Source organism: Leucoraja erinacea, chromosome 32 (genome assembly GCF_028641065.1).
Source record: "Leucoraja erinacea ecotype New England chromosome 32, Leri_hhj_1, whole genome shotgun sequence".
Lineage (NCBI taxonomy): Eukaryota > Metazoa > Chordata > Chondrichthyes > Rajiformes > Rajidae > Leucoraja > Leucoraja erinaceus.
This window is the reverse complement of record NC_073408.1, coordinates 7379518-7394241: the sequence shown is the minus strand read 5'-3', so window position 1 is coordinate 7394241 and position 14724 is coordinate 7379518. Positions and strand designations below refer to the sequence as shown.

Here is a 14724-nt window from a genome sequence, read left to right as displayed (position 1 = left end):
AAAAACTAGAATTTCTTCATAAAAAGCAATAGAAGTTGGCTCAATTTATTATTCGATATTCAAGATTAATGACACTGAGGTTGCCAAGGGCTTGAAGTGAAATGGAAGGAGTCAAGGAAGTCAAGAGTGTTTCATTCTTAAACACAAACTGCTGGAGTAACTCAGCAGGACAGGCAGCATCTCTGGAGAGAAGGAATGGGTGATGTTTCGGGTCAAGATCTTTCTTCACTGAAGAAGCATCTCGATCCAAAATGTGTCTGAAGAAGGGTCTCGATCCGAAACGTCACCCATTCCTTCTCTCCAGAGATGCTACCTGTTCCGCTGAGTTACTCCAGCATTTTGTGACTTTCTTTGGTTGAAACCAGCATCTTCAGTTCCTTCATACACGTGTTTCATTGTTAAGTACACCAACAACAAGACAAGAAATTCTAACTTGCTGCAGCTTTTCCAGCCTGCAAACGCAATCACACCGATAAATATTTAATGATCAACAATGTAATAAATTAATAATCAATAATGCTAGGTACCCGTGATAGTATAAAACCAAAGTCCATAGTGCAACCAAAAACAAAGATCTATAGACGATCATAGTTGCTAAAGTTAGTGTTGCGCAGTGTTCCAGAGCCTGATGGGAAGAAGTTGTTCTTGAACTGAGTGGTTATGGTTTACATGGTACCTTCTTCCCAATGATAATAGTGAGATGAGTGTGGCCAGGATGGTGTGGGTCTGGCATCTCATCGTTTTAACAATTATGTCGGTTTATTTGAACTGTTGTGGTAATATCTAATGAGGTACCGTGCAAAGGAGACCCCAAGAACATCAATCTGTGAAGCATTGGACAGATGGTTTCCCACTTACTCAACTCTCTATTCATCATGCCAGGTGGTAACAATGTGGGAGTTTTCAGAAACTCAGGACATCAAATTCCAGAATCTTAGAGCAATGAGCTGGGCGTCCTGAATCCAACATCCTGCCTGAACCAAGCTAACCCTGTGTACTCAAGAGTTATCCTGGGCAAAGTTGGCTATGAGCAATGATCAGGTCTTAGGTGACAATTCCAAAGATCCCACATCCTCTTCATCCATCCTTATGGCTTAATTCCTTACTGCCGTCAAATAGCCTTGAAACTGTAATCGGAGACATTTAAAAAAACTGGTCAAATAAACCTAATTTTTAAAAACATTATAAGTAGATGGTGTCAGTTTAATGATAGAGGCCGGTACCATAACAACATTTAAAATACATTTGTACAGGTACATGGATAGGAAAGGTTTAGAGGCACATGGGCCAGACAAGTGGGACTCGCTAATTTGGGAACTTGGTCGGCATGGATGAGTTGGGCCGAATGGCCTGTTTCCATGCTGTACAGTTCTGTGACTCTCAGTAGAGTGCGCTAGTTGAAGATAAGCTAAAAAGCAAAACGCAAAAGGCTGGTGGTTCCCCACCCATGGAACAGCTAAAGGGAAGATATAATCCAGTGGATGGATTTCATTTATTAACAAGAAAACATTTCTACTTTCCTGATGCATCTGCCCAGCTGTGGGTGAGGCTCGCAACATTTAATTACAAAGAAGTCCCAAAGAATTTATATAAGTTTTCAATAACTTGCAGTTATTGGTTTTCTCACAACTACCAGCGAACCATCTTACAAATATTCTCAAGAGTAAAGAGTGTTTAATTGTCATATGTATCAATAATTGAACAATGAACTTCTTATTCGTTGCAGCTTAATAGACCTGCAAATGCAATAATACACAGATCAATAAAATCACTCAGAGATAAATCTTTAATAATCAATAATACAAATAAATTAATAACCATAATACTAGGAAATTATAAAAGTATAAAATTGCAGTTGGTCGTGCAACCACAGACACAATCTATAGACGATCACAGTTGCTGAGATCAGTGTTGTGCAATGTTCAAGAGCCAAGAAAAACTAGAAGCAAAACTTAAAAAATCTTTGCCCATCCATACCATATGCATTAGCCAAGCACATTATAAAAATTGGAATTGAAAAAAAACAACCCTCTCGTTTTCAGAATGAAAAATAACATTCAAAATTCTAGTTCTAATGGAAGGCTGTCAACGAGAAGCATTTACACTCCTCGCGGGTGCTACTGGGTATTTTCAGCATCCTCTGTTTTTGATTCTAAACTCAAGATTGAAATTACAGGAGTGAGAAATTATAATATCAGTGCTTTATTTCATTAAGCGCGAGAAAAGTAATCTGTAACTCTAGTCACCCAAAGCTTGAAGCCATATGACCCAACAAAGGCATACATTAAATAACAAGCTTAATTAGTAATCAAAAATATAGTTTCCTTTTCCCAAATGAATACAAAATACACCCCTAGAGTCATCAGGCAATAGCACATAATAAGTTCATATCTAGTTATAATTATGTGCTCCATTGGAAGCAATTACCTGAGAGTTTGTGTATTAATGGAAGCTAATGTTCATTTAAAAATAATTCTAAACCCACAGTAATGGTATGTGGGCCATATACAGTGGTAATTACAATTCTGGAAATACTTAACTAAATTTGCACAGCAATTCAGTTTAGACTGAACCGTTTTAGCTTTTTATTTCTTTATATAATTTTACATTATTGAGCGCAAACAATTTGTAATATTTGTAAAGGAGAGACAAGAGGGTTTGTGGACATTTGGCCAGGACTTGGTCGATATTTTTCCAGTCTCTGGAGCCACCTAGGGGAATGTTTAACAGTGCCATCAGCTTCAGCCGCAATGTGTTGGAGGATTAATTTGTGCAGCTCACTTTGAAGCCTGAATCTTGCTGAGTTAGGAAAAGCTTCCTACACTGAGCACAGATCTACACCCTAGCTGACGTTTTGGTGGGTTACTGCAGCTGGCGAATGGTACACACAGCCATTCAGCCTATATTCTCCATATTAACCAGTGACACCATCTGTATTAATTCCAACCTCAAAGTGCAGAATGATATTTTATTCTCCTGAAGGTGATTTATAAAACATTATATTATGCCACAGCTTTCTGAACAATGCACATAGTATTGAGTTTGTGTACAAGAACTTTTTTGTCAAAGAATAGCAACTTTTCATTTCTTTGAGACACGAGACTGCAGATGCTGTGATCTGAAGCATAAAACAAGCTGCTGGTGGAACTCAGTGGTTCAAGTGGCATCTGGGGAGGGAATGGAATAGACAAGGTTTTGGCTCAGGGCCCTGTATTAGTTTAGCAACTGACAAAGGTTATAACTCCTAGAAAAGTTGATCAATTGCACTTTGCAGTTTGCCTTCCATCCACAATAGATAAACAAACTTTGCATTACAGTTTCTTTATGCCAACATTTATAACGAAAATTGCAGATGTGACTACAATTGCATCTTCCACCAATAGTATTCACAGTGCATAGAGGTGTCTCCAATCTAAATGCAGACAAATGAACTTATGATGAAAATAAAAAGATGCAAGAAAATATAAAAGACGAGAGGTCATAGCTTTAAGTTCAGAGGGAGGTTTGAAAATGACGTGTGGGCCAAGTTTATTACACAGAGAGTGGTGGGTGCCTGGAACACGCTGCCAGGGGTGGTGGTGCAGGCCCTATTTAGGCCCTATTTATAGTGGCATTTATAAAGCTTGTGGGTAGGCACATGGATGTGCAGGGAATGGATGGATATCGATCATGTGCCGGCAGAGGAGATTAGTTTAATTTGGCATCTGTGTTTGGCATAGACATTGTGGGCAATAGGGCATGTTCTTGTGCTGTATTGTTCTATGGGCAGATGCTTAGCATGCTTATAAAATGGGACAAATGCTTTTGCTCTTCTTGGCCCAACTGCATCCACTTTCTCAACTTCCAATAAAGACAACCACATTTGATCTTGACTCCACAAATGAAGCACCATAGGAAATCAAGGGCAAAGGTTACATATGCTCCCACCATGGCGATAATCACCATTCTGAGGCACACTCACACCTGCAGATCTGCCCTAATGCCACGAGAGGGAGTATCACATGCTGAGAGTTTCCTGCCCGTCATTGCACCAACACACTCCAGGGGTTGACCAATGCCATTGCCGGCAGCAGTCCATGCAAAACATAGCCCACAAACTTGGTCACTCTTTCACATGTCATTCTCTTGTCATAAACACAAACCTGCGCACACACAACCTTCTGCGTTTTATCCACTGTTCAAATATTATCCCTATAAAACTTTGCATTTGGTCGTCTTCCTCTTTCTATTTGCAGATAGGATTGAACATACCAGGTGGAAAAGAAAAATTCCCCTCTTGAGCTGTGTTGACTAAGCAGCGCTGATACATCATGGAGGTTTAGATATGCTGTCCATGTTTTATCTGCACATTGTAAATTCAGTGTGCAGTCTCAGATTTTGGCAAGACCAACTGTCCTGGCACTTGACAGAATCAGACACCTTCAAGCAAAAACTAAAAAAGTAAAATACAACTCAGTGAATTAATGCAAACCATATATTTTTTAATATGTCTCTGGACAAAGACCAGAGATGAAAAGACAGGTGAAAGCCCGAAAGGACAGGTTTTTTTTCAGCTTCTATCAGGCAACTGAACCATCCTCTCAGCACCTGACCTCCCATCTACCTCATTGGAGATCTTTGTACTATCTTTAATCGGACTTTATCCTGCACCAAATGTTGTACCCATTATACTGATATGTGCATGGTGGACGGCTCAATTGTAACCATGTGTAGTCTTTTCTATGACTGGACAGCACGCAAACAAAATATTTTCCTCTGGAGTGTCTCAGGCTGAGGGGAGACTGGGAAGTAGTTTGTAAAATTGTGAGAGGAATAGAGGTATAGGGTAGACAGTCAGAAATTTTATCGCAGGATGATAATGGCAAATACTAGAAGGTTATAAGATGATGAGGTGTGAGGGATAAAGGAGATGTGCACGGGAATAGAGTGATGGGAATGTGCATCCAAAGGTGGTGGTGGATACAGATTTGATAGTGGCATTTAAGAATATTTTAGATAAGCACACGGATATGCATGAAATGGAGGGATATAGATTGCATACATGCAGAAGGGATTAGTTTAATTTGACATTGTTTGGCAAAGACACTGTGAGCCAAAAATGATATGGTCCAAATGCAGACAAATGGGGCTAGGCCAATATGCCAATTTGCTTCACATGAGCAAGGTGGGCCGAAGGGTCTGCTCTGTGCTGAACAGTTCTAGCTGCATTTGAACATGTTCGTAATTGAATGGAAAGCAAGCCGAGGCTATAAACAACGCGAGGGGCAATGCAAATCAGTTTTTTGTTCTTTCCATTGCATAAAAACCTCTCTCACTCTGCACATACCCTTTCCATAAACATATAGATCACACATTTAAAAAATACAAGCACATATTACAGGAAAGCAAATCTAAACCTGTTGATTTCAGACAGCTAACGTTCAAATTCTGCCAATGTTTTAACTATCTGTGTAAATAAGAATGTCACTGCCAGAATTCATAATTGACAATTTGGTAATAAACTGCCAACATCGAATGGACTGAATAAATTAATGATAAATGTATATTACAGGGAAATTATTATTCCAGTGTTTGACTACAAATCTTCTTTACAGCTGTATAATTTTCCCGTTGATTACCATTTGCAGACATCACAGGTGGCAGGCTTCAGTAGACAAGGCATTTTGTCTAACAGCCGGTATTTCTAATCAATGGTGATGTATGACCATGACATGATGTCACGGTATTTAGCCAACCATGAAATGATGGCAGACTTGGCCATCAAAGCTGCCGGAAGCTGGAGTGGGAATCATTTTTTTAAATGACTGATTATTAAACATTTCTGCAATCAGCTTCAGGGAAGAGGAGAGACATGGGAACAGATGAAGGGAGAGTGTGAAATATCCAAAGTACGCAGAGCACAAAATTGGTACAGAAAATCTGCTCAATACTGGACCAGGAAGCAGAGGGACAATGCAAGAGTTGGCTCTGTTGGTGAGGTTCTCTTCGACAGGAAGATACAAGAGAAGATTATTGACCAAATGGACATCCCCTCCAGCAGTAGCTGTGCAGAGGGAATTGAGCATCCTTAGATCAGAAACACCCGCAAATGGCAGCAGGAAATGAAGAAGACGACCAAGGGAGAGAGAAGAAAACAGCTGGAAATCTGGCTAAGACTCCACTGGATGTTGGCAGGGCACACCAGGGGCAGTCGTGCACTAGGTATGTTACAATACTTACCTTCAGCAGCACTGCAGTTCTGCCACTGGCCGTGTGCGCGATTTTGGCACGTTTTTGGGGGGGGGGGGGGTTAAAACGTGGTTTTCTCCTACCTTGTCCTGGATTATATTTTGTCGGAGTGCAAGCTTTTGCTGAAGAATTGTTCCGACGGCCATTCTGTGTATTTTTTTTTTTTTAAATCGCCCGACAAGTTCAGCGCTGGGGTAATTTTAAAATCAGCTTCTAAAGCCGTCAACGCCGACAATGGGGACAGATTTCACTTAGGTGACAGGTAAAAGAAAGCCGTTTATTTTTATATATAAAAGTGTTTCTTAAGATGCCTATAGTTCACATTTTAAGTTGCGAAACGGTGATTTAGTCCCCATACGAACCTGCAGTATTTTTCATGTCGATACGGGGGTCTAAATCGCCGCAAACCACAACGTTCCAAATGATCGCGTTCCAGAAAAACACACTCGCAAGTTGATTTAAATGGCCATTAATTTGCAGGTATTAAACATTAAATTCCTTCCATATGGCCTAAAATCCATGACAATGAGATTTTAAAATTATGCTATATTGTGAATTCTTGTGTGAATGTTATTTGGACACTTAGGCTATTTAAAAATGTTAATCTATTTTTAAGAAATTGATAGATGTTTAGATCTAGTAATTGAATTTTGTAATTAGCTACAATTAGGTAACTAACTAATTATATGCTTTAATTTCAAGTCATCTAAGTAAGATTTTTCATATTTGTTTCAGAATACTTCAATCTATAATAACTGAAAATTTCTTTCAGTTCTCTAAATTTTTAAGAAAGTTATAGGCTTTTGATCACAGCTCGATCACAGCTTTTGTGTTCAGTCAATGGAAAAGCAATAGGGAACAAGCTGCTAATTTCCAAGTATGAAAATGGCCATAACTTTTTTAATACTGAAGATATGCAAGTGAATTTTATGCTTTATCTGATGGGATAAATTACAGACTCGATTTTTAAAATCTCAAAATTTTGTAACATTGCTACTTGCACGGAATTGATCTCAGAGCCAAATGAGTTAATGTATGAGGAGCGTTTGAATGTTCTGGGATTGTGCACACTGGAGCTGAGAAAAATTAGTGGAATCTCATTGAAATCTACCGGATAACGATAGGCTTAGATAGAGTGGACGCAGAAAGGACATTTCCAGTAATGGGAGAGTCTAGGACCAGAGGGCAGACCCTCAGAATAAAAGGATAAACTTTCAGAATGGACATAGGGAGGAATTTCTTTGGCCAAAGAGTGGTGAATCTGTAGAATTTATTGCCACAGATGGTTCTATAGGCCAAAGCATTAGGTATTTTTAAAACAGAGATTGATAGGTTCTTGATTAGGAAGGGCATCAAAGGCTATGGGGGGAAGGTGGGAGAGTAGAGTTGAGAGGGAGAAATAGATCAGTATTTTCGAATGGTGGAAATGACAATGGCTTGAATGACCTAATTCTGCTCCCATGTCTGATGGTCTTCAGGTGTAGAGAGAGCTATCTTAGCATTCGAAACAGATTAATGCTGTGGGTGGATTCAGTGCTATTCCAGTGGATGAAGTAGCAATGTTACAACATTTTGAGATTAAAAAAATTAAGTCTGCAATTTATCCCATCAGATAAAGCATAAAAAGAAGTTTAATTTGATACCTAGTTCACTTTCATATCTTCAGTATTAAAAAGGTTATGGCTATTTTCATACTTGGAAATTAGCATCTTGTTCCCTATTGCTTTTCCATTGACTTAGCACAAAAGCTGTGATCCAGGACAGTCAAAAGCCCATAACTTTCTTAAAAATTAAGAGAACTGAATGAAATTTTCAGTTATTATAGATTGAAGCATTCTGAAACAAATATGAAACATCTTACTCGGATGACCTGAAATCAAAGCATATAATTAGTTAGTTACCTAATTGTAGCTAATTACAAAATGGACCGTTGTGACGGAAATAGTAATAAACACCCAGACTGCCTTGAAAATTAAAAAATTTGATATTCTCAAGATCAGAACTTTAATATTATTGTATTATATGCTGTAAGTCCGTAACAGATAGGTAAATAAATTACAATTTCTAGCAATAGACCTTTATGGAGAAGATCAGTTGCAAGCTGATACATTGGCATATCATAATCAGTAGCGTCATCATACTCCTCAGATTGTAACCAATAAGCAACTCTGTACACCTTGTTTTCAGAATCAGAATCAGAATCAGATTTTATTTGCCAAGTATGTTTTGCAACATACGAGGAATTTCACTGGCCAGGTCAGATACAATTAAAAGCAACAGACTCAAAAACACATTTTAACATGAACATCCACCACAGTGACTCCTACACATTCCTCACTGTGATGGAAGGCAAAATAAAGTTCAAGGCCTTCCTTTTGTTCTTCTTCGGTCGGGGGCCTCAAGCCCTCTGTTGACGGGATGATCTTGACTCCCGTAGTCGGCGGCATTCGGGCCCTCCGTGTCGAGGCATTCAGCTCCTGCATCGGGGGGTTATCAGCTCCCCCGCGCCGGGCGATCGAACCTCGCGTCGGGGCTGGTTGAACCTTCTCCGGCGTTGGAGCTCCCGACTAGCCTCCCCCGAGACTGCGAGCCCTTGATGGTACATCCGCAGGCCACGGTAGGAGCGATCCCAGGCAAGGGATCCGCTCCAATGATAAGTCCGCGCCCCACAGTGGGGCTCACGACAGTCCGAGGTAGCTCCCAGCTCCAGCGATGGTAGGCCGCAGAGCCCGGAGAATGTGATCCGAAAATCAATCACATCTCCGGGAAGGTAAGAACTTGTAAAAAACGTAGAAATGATAAAGTTAAACACTAAAACAAATAGTAAATACCCAACAAAAATTTCATAATCATCAGTTTCATTAAATCAATTAAATTCATCTAATCTATTCATCTAAATTCAATTACTAGATCTAAACATTTATCCATTTCTTAAGAAAAGGCTAAATGTTTTAAATAGCCTAAGTATCCAAATAACAAACTAATCCCATTCATGCAAGAATTCAGAATATAACTTGATTTTTAAATCTCACTGTCATGAACTTGCATGCCAAATGGAAGGAATTTAATATTTAATTCCCATAATTTAATCTAGAAACATCCACTCTCAATATAATCAAAATTATTATTTTTTGCACAATACATCTGACAAAAACGGTTGTGGATATTTAGTATAAAAATATTGATTATGGTAGACAATTACACAAAATATAGACGATTTAGATGCTCTTATGATATGATTGTCCAAAAAAAAAGAGAATTTTAATCATCTTGCGAGTGGGCGTTTCTAGAATGCGATCGATTGGAACGTTGCCGTTGTCGTGAATTTTAACCCCATATCGGCAGGCAAAGACATGGCTGAATCGTTTGGGGACTAAATAACATTTTTGCATTGTAAAAGTAGACTAAATCCACCCCGCTGAAGCAAGATTATATGTGAAATAAACGACTTACCCTTTGTTTTGTCCTGATAATACATGCTGTGACGTTGAAGGCGTTGAGGGCGTTCAAAGTCGCCTTTTTACTTTAATCCAACTATTAAATTGTCCAGCGTTTAAAAAAAAAACGGGAACGGAAGTCCGATCGACTAGCAACCTGAGGAAATCCCTCTCCGACAAGCAATACAAATCTGTTTGAACGAAATATTTCTACAGTTTTTTTTACATTACAAAACAATCCAAGACTCACACTTAACACAGTTTACATAAACATCCATCACAGTGAGTCTCCAACATCACCTCACAGTGATGGAAGGCAAAGTCTTTATCTCTTCCCTTTGTTCCTTCTCCCGTGGTTCAACAGTCCAACTAGTGTCGAGTACTGAGAGGAGAATTCCACACCTGAAAGAATTCCGAATGAGCTGTTTGGTTTCAGAATCAGAAGCTGCCTGTTTAAGATGGAGAAAGGTTTAGAGGTACATGGGCTAAACAGGAAAATGGGACTAGACGAGATGGGGCATGTTGGTCGGCATGGACTAATTGGGCCGAAGGACTCCATGCTGCATGACTCTAATTTGTACTGTCTGTGACAAAGAAATCTTTGAAATTCACTACCCACAGCAAGCTGTGAATTATTAAATATATTCAAGTCCAAGATCAATGTTTGGACTGTAGAGGAATCAAGGGTTGTGGGGATCAAAGAGGAAAGGAGGTGAAGATACGATCAGCCGTGATCTTATTGAACGAGGGAGAAAGTTCAAATAATCATACTTCCCACCCTTTCCAAAATGTTTTTCTGTTCAACACACCCTTTCCCCCAGTGCTATTCCAGTGGCATGTTTCACTCCTTCTCATCACTTGCCATGGTTTTTACATCCATTTTTGCAGTTAAGTGGGTTAAACAAACCATTTCACGCATCATTAATTTCACTCTTCAGTGGTGTACCAGCTATTGATCAAACTAAATGAAGGAAAAAGCACCAACATTGATAATAACTTTTGTGCTATAAACCAAATACCATTCATCCCTATATCTGATACTCAGGTCTAGTATTGATCAATTTCAGAAAATGATTATGTGCTAACATTCATGCTATTTAGTCACAGTGGAATACTCTCTGTAGCTTCAATTTACCATGCTATCAATCATCAAACTATTTCTGACTGCAGCCAACTCCAACAAGTACAAAGACCACAATATAGTGTCTATACAATTCAAAAATAGAATTTGTATGTGTTTCTTTAGTTATTGTTTACCTGACAAATAAGAGTAGTATTGCAGCAACACAGGCAGACAGGGTGGCGAAGAAGGCATTTGGCAAGCTTGCCTTCTATGGTCAGAACATTGAGTACAAGAGTCAGGCCATCCTTTGCAATTGTACAAGTCGTTGGCGAGATTACACTTGGAAAACTGTGTGTAGTTCTAATCACCCATCTATATGAAGGATGCTATTAAGGTGGAAAGGGTGCAAAAAAGATTCACGTGATGTGACCAGGACTGATGGGCTTGAGTGACAAGGAGAGGCTGTATAAATTGAGCCCTTTTTCTCTGAGCATACAGGGCTGAGAGGTGATCTGATAGAGGTATCAAAATCAAGAGAGATATAGAAACATAGAAAATAGGTGCAGGAGTAGGCCATTCGGCCCTTCGAGCCTGCACCACCATTCGATCTGATCATGGCTGATAGAAATGGTGAATAGTCACAGTTTCTTTTTCCCAGAGTCGGGGTGTCTAAAACTAGAAGATACAGATTTAAAATGAGTGGGGGAATAATTAATGGGACCAGAGGGACAAGTTTCTCCATGCAAAGGATGGTTGGTAAATGGAACAAGCTGCCAGAGGAATCTGTAGCGGCTGCTACAATTATAATGTTAATGAGCATTTGGACAGGTAAACGGATAAAAATGTTTAGAGGGATAAGGACAAATGGAACAAGTTTGAATAGACATTTATGTTGGCAAGAACAAATTGGGCTGAAAAACCTGTTTCCCTGCTGTGCAACTATGAATGACCCTATTGTGCAGCAAGAGAGACAATTAAAACTAACAAAATCTAGCTGAATAGTTGGCACACTATCAAAGCAATTCTGAAATTTGTACTTAAAAAAATGAAATCCTTCAAAACAAGGTACAATGCCAAAGTTAAATCAACAGAACCATTTCTGACCAACTTTGGTATGACGGCATCTCAGATATAATTTTTTATTCTCCTATCTTTCTTCAGCCATTTCCTTTGAAGAGAGGACACTCAGTTTATCTAATGGAGACAAGTGACAGCTGGATGCTGGAATCTACAGCAAAAAAAAACGTGCTGGATGAACTCACCAGGTCGGGCAGCATCTGTGGCGGGGGAAACAGATAGTCCTTGTTTCTGGTCAAGCCTTTGACAGAAGCATTCGTGGTCCCTTTGCCTCCACATACTATTCTGATCTGCTAAGTAGAACGTTGTTTATTGAAGCTTTCTGGATAGGCTTCACTCTCTTGCACCATCTCTTTTACCTAACACGGATGCCAGAACAGAAGAAGTATTATTTAGTCTTATGTGAATTCTATAGATTTTTTCCAATATTAAATTGTTTGGATCATTGGTCTCCAGCTATATTCTATCTTTTGCTTAATTAAAAGGTTTCACATTACAATTTCAACAGCTCTCCAAAACTTTATTTTTCTTCTTCTTCATCACTTAATCCAGTGGCTATTCCTTCCTCTTCAGGCTTGTCACGAATTGGATTAGAACGGTAATGTGGAAGAACTCCATTCCCTTCTTCCCTTTACTTGCCAGTTTAGTCCATCTGCAAATTGGGAACAAACTGACCAGGACATTGGTGCTGAAGTAGAGAGTGTTGAGACTTCAAGTTCCTGGGTGTAGACATCAACAATTTGTCCTGGTCCAATTACTTTGACGTTATGGCCAAGAAAGCACGGCAATTACTCTACTTCATTGGAAGGCTGAGCAATTTCAGCATGTTTCCAATGACTGTTACCAATTTCCACAGATGCATCATAGAAAGCATCCTATCGGGATTCGCCACAGCTTCCACGCAGTCCAAACCATTACATAGACCGGTCTTCCTTCCCACCCACCCACTAATCAATCCATCTACACTTCCCAAGTGCCTTGGGAAAGCTGCCAACATAGTCAAGGACATGTTATACCAGAGTCATTCAATTTTCTCCCCTCTCCCATCAGGCAGATGATACAAAAACTAGAAAGCACATACCACCAGATTCAAGAATAGATTTTCCCCCTGCTATTATCAGATACTTGCTTGGGATGAATTATACAATCTTCCAAACTACTTTGTTGCTACCCTCACACTTTTTCTGTAAATGCATCACCATATTCTGCACGCTGTTTTCTCTTTTGCACTACCTGACATATAATCATACCATACACGAGTTGCCTGGCTCGCATAAAAAAGTTTTTCACTATACCTTGACACCCGTGATAAAGGAACGAACAATGAACAATGAATGCATGGCTTAAAGACTAGCATATGAAGAATGAGTTTCAATGCATGAAAGCAAGTACTAGGGCCAGCTGTTCTGTTCGGATGGGGGTGGTATTCTGGTGAATCAGATAACTAGTATGTAAATAGGATTTTACAGAGTGTGAGAGAGAGAGATGGGAGGAGAGGGGTGATGGTGCATACAGGTGAAGGAAAATTCTGGAAGCTGAAAAGATAGGACAAAGTGATGCTGCAGAGCTGCAAAATGGGTAACAACAGATAAGAGCAGGGGAGCCAATGTCCAAACACAAGCGTGTTTAAAACTCAACAGGCTGCATATGCTGGAAATACAAAATAAACACAGATAGTACTGGAAACACTCAGTAGGTCAAGCAACATCTATAGAGAGAGATGAGGGTTTGTCAACATGAAATACTATGTATTTATTAAAGAGTACATCTGCAAATAATGTCAGAGTGGAGAAAAATGGTCAACAGATAAAAAATAAAGGTTCCTTATACAAATAAATGCAGCGTTTGTAACAAGATAGACAATTATTGGCACAAGCAGAAATCACTAGATTTTATTTTACAAGGGTGTTGTCAGCACTCAAGAGCCTGAGCTTTAGGAAAAGACTGGACAGACTAGGACATTATTTCTTGTAGCAAAGGAGGCTGAGGGGTGATCTCATAGAGGTGTATAAAATCATGGGAGCAATAGATAGATTGAATGCACACTGTATTTTCCCCCAGGCTAGGGGAATCAAGAACCAGTGGAAAATATTTAATTGGAAGCTGAGGGGCAACCTTTTCACTCAGAGGGTGATGGGTATATGGAGCAACCTGGCCAGAGGAGGTGGTTGAGGCAGGTACTATAAATAATATTTTAAAATACATTTGGATGGTACATGGGTAGGAAGAGGTTTAGCGCGATATGGGGCAAACGTGGGCAAATTGGACCAGTTTAGATGGGCATTTTGGTCGGTATGGATGACTTGGGATGAAGGGCCTATTTGTTTGCTGTATGACTATTATTTAAGGGCCATTACAGATAACTGATTTCCAAGGCTGGTATCTAAACAACGGGGTTCCCAGCATTTTAATCCTGGGTCCACTCCTGATCAGCAAAATGGAAGCAGTTTGTACATTCTCTTCATGACTGTATATATTTCTCTGGGAGCTCTAGATTCTTTTCACATCTGAAAGATAGGTTAATTATTTAGCCCCAGTATAAGTAAGTGGCAATAGCACCCTTAGGGCAGTTGATGGGCATACAAGGAGGAATACAATGCCAGGTTACAGAGAAATAAGGGGGAAATAGGACTGAGTGGATTGCTCTGCTGTGAGCTGGCAAGAGCCTGATGGGTGGAATGGTCTCCACAAGATATCCCCAAAGGAAACATAAATGGGGCAGCTCTGCCAAGAAAGGATGAGATCAGTACATTGGTGATAAATGGTCTTGATTCAGTAGATCGAGACGGAAATTGTTTTGGTGGTGCTCTGAAACGGTGGGGAAAGACGTCATAGGAGATTGTGGGCCATGGTTGCATTGTGAACAGAACATAAATCAAGAAATAATATACGCTTGCTATAAAGTTCATTAACTAAGAG

At 39.6% G+C, this 14724-nt stretch overlaps 1 long non-coding RNA gene across 3 annotated transcripts in view; it reads right to left on the bottom strand.

Annotated features, from left to right (window-relative positions):
• Positions 1–14724, bottom strand: part of LOC129712326 (uncharacterized) — a 307129-nt gene that overhangs the window by 132577 nt on the left and 159828 nt on the right. Inside the window, exon 4 of one of the 3 annotated variants that reach the window (XR_008726038.1) lies at positions 11991–12164. The exons of the other annotated variants lie outside the window; for them this stretch is intronic. This is a non-coding gene — a long non-coding RNA (uncharacterized LOC129712326). The remainder of the gene's footprint in view (positions 1–11990; positions 12165–14724) is intronic. 3 annotated transcript variants of the gene reach the window in all.